The 6,660-nt window shown below is 44.6% G+C and overlaps 1 protein-coding gene across 2 annotated transcripts in view; it reads left to right on the top strand.

The window, feature by feature from the left end:
- Nucleotides 1-871: 871 nt before the first annotated feature.
- Nucleotides 872-6,660, top strand: part of MOB3B (MOB kinase activator 3B) — a 138,045-nt gene continuing 132,256 nt past the window's right edge. For both annotated transcript variants that reach the window (XM_032783908.2, XM_032783907.2), the window contains exon 1: nucleotides 872-967. The gene's annotated coding sequence lies outside the window, so the exon portion shown is untranslated. The remainder of the gene's footprint in view (nucleotides 968-6,660) is intronic.

Here is a 6,660-nt window from a genome sequence, read left to right as displayed (position 1 = left end):
CTTTGTTCCATGCCAAAAGTCGTTCTCTGCATGCCCCAGTGTGGGCGGTTCTTTGTGCAGGAGGAAGGGGGAGAAAGTAAAAACAACACAAGTTGTAAAAGAAACCTGATAGGCCAGAAACTCTAGATTAATGAAATTATTGTGGAAAGGAGAAAGACTCATTTGGTCAGCAGCTAGGTATTGGGATGATCACAGATGCCTGCGTGCGCAAGTGGGGGGGAGCTGTACGTGCAAAATAGCCAGCCTTGCAGTTGAGATTACTGAGGTCTCGCCCTGATCAAAGAGGATCAGTCCTCCTCCCTGTAAATCTCCGGCACTAGAAGGACTGGGGCGTATGCGAGAGGGAGTTGCTGTGTGTCTGGGTCTCTCCTCTGAGGCTGTGATCTCTCCACTGATCCAGTTCTGCTAATTCAGGTTCTCTAATGAGTCAGGTGCTCCCCTAACTAACTGCCTTGTGGAGTGTCTCTTTGCACTTTCCCTGGAGCAACTGGACTAGCTGGACCCTTGGTTGGCGCCAGGAGGGTGACTATGTTCCCAGAGCTTTCTGTGCTGGAAGTAAGGGTGCTGCAGCACCTCGAACTACCCAATACAGTACATAGCTTCCGCTTTCAGCGCCCCCCGATAAAGCTTCTTCCAGCCCCTCTGATCAGCGTGAGAGCCACGCCCGAGCTCTTGCTCTTCATCCCCGCCTCCTTTTCGCGCAGTCTGAAAACTTTGGCGACGGTCCCCGGAGCCGCGGCCAGCTGTGCAGGGGCTGCAGCGCCCCGCGGTGACCGCCAGGGGGTGTCTGCCCGTCCCAGGCGCCGCAGGTCCCGGGCGTGTGTTGATACCGCGGCTCGGTGCATGTGGGGCTTTCCCGGGGCCAGCGCGGCGCGTGGGTGGGAGCCGGGATCTCTGCTCCCCTCCCTGCACCCCAGGAGGAAGAAGCCTTGGAGAGCGAGGAGGCAGCGGGGCTCAGGGCTTGAAGGTAACTTCCCCCCACCCCCAGCGAATTGCTGCGCAATAATGTGGCAGAAGTTGACAAAAGGGGGGGTAGTTCCACCGACTGTGCAATGGGGTGTCCGGTCCCGGGGGCAGCTTTACGGTTCCTAGTCCCTCTCCTCCTTCCTAACTTCCCTCCCGAAACGGCCCTGCTGCGGGATGGACGAGACGCGCTTTCTTGAAAAGCCAGGATCCTCGCTGCCCCCAGCTGCTTTGCTGTTCCTGCGGGGCCGGACCTGAGGATGGGGTGGGCGATGCAAGCCGCGTGCTGCTGAAGTGTGGGCAGTAATGCGCTGACTGGCGTCTGGTCCTGCTGCCTGGGGGTGGGTTAGTGTGCAGCGGGGGGGAGTTTTTCTTGTGTGTAAAAGAGAAAAGTAACGTGGAGATTTCGCTTGATTTCTTTAGCCCCACCCTGTATTTAAAGAGACCTCCGTTCTCCCCGACAGCTCCATTCTAACTAAATCCTGATTTCTCTTGGGGTGGGGGGTGACAAGGAAGGCTGCTCCAGCCGCTGGACAACAACTGTCAAACATCTGGATTCGCAGCCCCTCCCTTCAATGCAGCGAAAGAGAATTTTTTTAAATCGCTCTGCTCCTTTCCTTTGATGTTTTTTCCTTTCTCTCCAGCAGCCCAAGGTAGCGAAACTATTAAACGGCAAATCTTTACCCTTATCTAAGCAAGTAGGGGTCGGGGTGTCCTTTAAAGTCTCTGGCATTCGTAGTAAAAAAACGGGGGTGGGGGGGAACCCACCAGAACAAAACAATGAATGGGCTTTTGTTTGCCTATTGTTTGAATCAGGGCCAGGCTGGGAGGCTGCGCTGGAGATTGGGAGCAAAAGGTTTGAAATAGCAAAAGCAAAATAACTAATTGTCTGTCCTTGGAACCCAAGGTATAGTAGTAAATTATACTGAGCGCGATAAGCCAGTGGCAAAGCGTGTTTTCCTGCTCCCTGGATGCCATGGGAGTTTTTCTTGCTGTGCTGCTCAGCAGGGCAGGTCTTTTGTGCTAGTGAAGGATCTTGACTCCTTCCTTCAGCGCCTGTGGGGAGTTTGCTTGGCTTCCCTTAGGGGAAGTGGCTGCCGCTTTACTGCCTTCAGGAGATTGGGGGTTGGGGAATCAACTGGGTACATTGCTCGTGTGGGTTTGATCGATGCCTCTGAAAGCAAATGAAGTTGAAAATCGGTCAACAAGTGTGTGCATCTGATCCTGTTGTTCCAGCCATGTGCAAAAAGGGGAGTGTCTGGTTCCACTCCAGGGGAAAATTTACAGGAAGACACAGTGGAATAAGAGAGCCAGGAGGAGGATAGCTAGCAAAGTGATCAGGTTTTTTCCCCCTCCCTGCTTCACACTGGTTGGTGGTTTTCTCCCAGCCCTCTCTCCATCTATTGCTCTGAAATTGCAAGGCGGGAGTCTCAAATGAGTGAGCTTCTATTATAGCTGCTCAGATGCTTTTGTGTTGACACTGACTAAGAGGAAGGGAGTCCCAGAGCCAAAGCCTGGGGATTTGTGACCTACTTGTCACCCCTTCTTGGCAGCTTTCAGGCACAACTCCTTACATCTTGAAGTTGCACAATACTTAACTACCAGGGCTGAGTTTACTGCTTCAGCTTAGTCCACACAACCTGCCAAGTCTTATTCATTTGGAGACAGACTCCTTCTCTGAGTGATGTTTTAAATGATCTCTCAGGCAGAATGATTTTTACTGAGTGATGGAATGAGGGATTTAAAATCTTCCTTATGAATCTTAGTGTGACGAGCCAAAGGCGCAGGCTTTTTGGAGTCTGGATCACTAGCTGAGTGAGGAATAATCAGCATTTAATCCTCAATTCTGTAGCCCAGTGCAGAGAGCAGGTTCAATCATCAGTTTTTATTATAAACCAACTGGAAAACATTCCTAATCAGATAATGATTGTTTGTATTCGGGTAGCACCCAAGATCAGGGCTCCATTGTGAAAAGCACTGTACAGTCATTTCAATTTCTCAGTTTAGTTCATAATTCACAAATGCTGCTTAAGTTGGCTCTTGAATTTTAAGATAATTTTACCCACTTTTAAATGACACTTGAACAAAGGTGCTGCTGTTCCTGTGCACTGCTCTAGTTAATAACTAAGCCTGTAGTAGCGTCTATTAGTATTAATAGAGCCCCAGGCACAGAGAGACTGAAGTGAGACTGCTGGTGTAGATGCTGTGCAGTGCAAGGAGCCAGTAGAAGTAACCAGTGCTAGGTGGGGAGAGGGATAGGACAGCTGCCATGCTACGAGCAGCCTCTGCTGGCATGGCTCCTGTGAAGTCCTGACTGCAATTCATCCCTGGTGACCACCTGCCTAAAGAATGTGGGGGCATAAAGAATCAGCTGGTGCTGGGAGGTGTCCTTTACACTTGGGTACACAATGTGGGTCATTTTAGCTCAGGATTATGAAAGCAGGCCAAGGGGAGCAATAAACAGCATGCTTCAAATAGTTCTCAGATACATCTCTAACCTAGTCACACCTTGGTAAAAATCACCGGCATAATTATAGCGCGGGGCGGAACTCGGCCTCTTGGTAGCAGAGGACTTTAATCAAACAGACAAAGGAAGAACAGGATCCAATGGCTAGAAACTGAAATTCAGACTAGGAATAAGGTGCACATTTTTAACAGGGGGGTAATTAACTATTGGAATAATTTACTTAGAGAGGTAGTGGATTCTTCATCACCTAAAAGTTTTAAAATGAGGACTGGATGCCTTTCTAAAAGATTTGCTCAAGCTCAACCACAAGTTATTGGTCTTAATGCTGGAATCAGTGAGTGAAATTCTATGGCTGGTTAAAGCAGGAGGTTAGATGAGCTGGTCATAATGGTCCCCTCTTGCCTTAAAAGATGTCCCTCTCTACTGTAATAGGTTTTTTAAAAAAAATAAATCCTTCTATTAACTTGTTTTGTTGTGTTGCCTATCTTCACTTGTTTGTGAAGTCCTAATGAGGTCTGTGACAAATCGGAATGAATATAAGCAGATATAAGGGTAGCGCAAACGCCAAATACTGAGAAAGTTGCAGTCCATCTGCGCCATCTCATGCAATACCTGGATCACTTTGAAATAACAAAAGAATTAAGTATCAGAGGGGTAGCCGTGTTAGTCTGGATCTGTAAAAGCAGCAGAGAATCCTGTGGCACCTTGTAGACTAACAGACGTTTTTGGAGAATTAAAATTATTAAAAGAAATTAATGCTTGTCATTATTGACCTGATACAGAATGGTCTAAATGTTAATAGTGAATAATTCAGATGTATAACTTTTTCCTCACAAAAATACCTTGTTGTATTCTTTCTTTCTGTCTTTCTGATCCAATAATCCAGCAAAATGCACAGGCTATGTCATTGTCAAAGGGATACTGTCATCTGGAAATGTCAGTTTTTTTGGGAAAAAATGAGTTAAAAGATGTTTTAGCTACTGGAATCCCCTGAATCCCCTGACCAATTGTGGTTTTTGCATTCAAAAGTTCCCTTTTTTTAAATAAATGTCCTCCTTTTCATGTTGCTAGGTGGAAAAAGCCACACAAGCAACAAGGGGAAATGACTGATGGAGGAATCAATGAAATGGTCAACACTCACAGCTGTCAAATACACAAAGGAAACAAACCCCTTAATAAACAGAAATATTTTTGTGTCTCTATTATGATAATGTTTAGATTTTGTTTTTAACAGTGGCATTAAACACTTTAACTAGTATGTGATATTTAAGTTGCAAGTGCTGCTTTAAAAATAAAAGTTGAAGAGTTACATTGTGTAACCTCAAATAAGAGAAGTCACCAGGTGCTCCACTATCTCAGGCAATTAAACCCTCTCTATAGGAATGGACAGCTGCCTGTAAAGCCCCCATTGCGGAAGAACTCTGAGTTTCAGAGAGGAGATCTTTAACATGGGTCTTGTCTACACTATTGTTTTTTTACCTTATAACTCAAGGTAGCCAACATGTTTGTAAAGGCTGAAGTGGACATTTCACAAACATTTGTTTCAGGACACGCCAGCCTTTATGAACTCATAGTTACCCCAAGACACCTGACAATGCATTAACTCAACAGGAACAACCTCTAGTGTTGCTAAACTCTTAGTTCTTGTGCCAATGTAAACCTAACTTGGCTTCTGAGTCTCATTGCCAGAATGAGAGCTATATCTTGTGTACAGTGACCCAACAAAGACAAGTCACACTTGGAGAGAAAACAGACAAGCAGGCAGAGCTGCTTTAAATCTCACAGAAGAATTTCTCCAAAATAGTAAATCTAATCTAACAGTCTCTAACAAGAGTCTGTGGTCCCAGTGGTGCAGTCCATGCACAGCCAACGTACCCATTGATTCAGTGAGGGTTCTGCCTAAGTAAATTCGGCAGGATTGTACCCTGCAGTTTCTCCAAAGTCCATTGCATATTGCCTACTTTTCTGAGGCAAAAATACAGATGTCCTGCATAGTCTAAGTACAGATATATGTTCAGCATAAAGTCGAAGCATATGAATATAATGAGTCCAGCATAAAGTCTAAGACAGAGGTTTAGATATGTCCAGCATATCTCTAAATATATAGAAATGACCTGCATATATCTTGTATGGTACAATACACATGGGGAAACCTCAGGCACATGGTTTCAGTTCAGTAAGTCTCATGGGATTGCTCATGGGTTTAAGTACTTTGCTGTTTTAAGGCTATAGATCTGTTTAACAGTAGTCAAATTGTTTTTTTCTTTTTAATTAATCATTTTAATCTGGAAAGGTTTTAATCTGCAGTGCATGTAATATTGAATTTTCCTTTGGTCTTGCTGCTTTTAAGATGTGGTTCCTCACTGCCATTCTGTCACACCTAGGCAGGCATAATCCTGTGCACAGAAGCGACACCCATCTTAATAGGCATTCTCTATCCAGAATTAAAGATTGAAATATTTTTTTTTCAAAGCAGTGCATGTTTTTCATTAAGGTGAAGGGAAAATCAGTGAATAAACCCTTGCACTGCTTAGAAAATCTCCACAACTCTGCACAGGTGTGAAATAATAACAGCACTTCTGAACCTGCCTGGCAAAAAATTTTAGATTCTTTTCCCTCTAGATTCTGTAAATTCATGGAAACTTCTAAAATTCTGTCCTGATTTTAATTTTCTTTCAGATCTGTGCATATTTAGAGATCTTTTATTATATCGTCAGAGAGGAAAAAATTGAACAAATCTAAAAGCCATGTAGTCCTTACTTGAATACAGTGGATGGGCTCTGAGGTCTCTTGAATGGTGAATAAGATGATGGATGTTTGAAGACTGTCATTTTTTTTGATCTATGTAAAAAAAAAAAAAAAAAAAAAAGGAGCGGGGGAGAGATTTTGATTACATAGTGCAATGGTATGAACTATTTAAAACTGCCAGGTCTTGATGGAAACTTGACACATAATAAATAACAAACTTCCCTTCTTAATGTCTTGTTGGTGGTAAACCATTGCATCTCCAAGAATCATACAATGTTTGAATGTGCCATAGGAATAGGAGAAAACAACCCTAGAGATAACACCTGACAGGTGCGTTTGAAAGTAGAGTGACATAGCTGGAAACTAACCTCTGAGGTCAAAACCGAGTCCTGCTAGCCATGCCTTGAGCTTTTCTACCCTGTCCTCTACACTGGGGGTGGGGGTGGGAAGGAGGGATCGATCTACGTTATGCAACTTCAGCT

This window comes from Chelonoidis abingdonii, chromosome 6 (genome assembly GCF_003597395.2).
Source record: "Chelonoidis abingdonii isolate Lonesome George chromosome 6, CheloAbing_2.0, whole genome shotgun sequence".
NCBI lineage: Eukaryota > Metazoa > Chordata > Testudines > Testudinidae > Chelonoidis > Chelonoidis abingdonii.
Note: the sequence above shows the minus strand (reverse complement) of the source record. Positions and strands in the feature narration are given on the sequence as shown.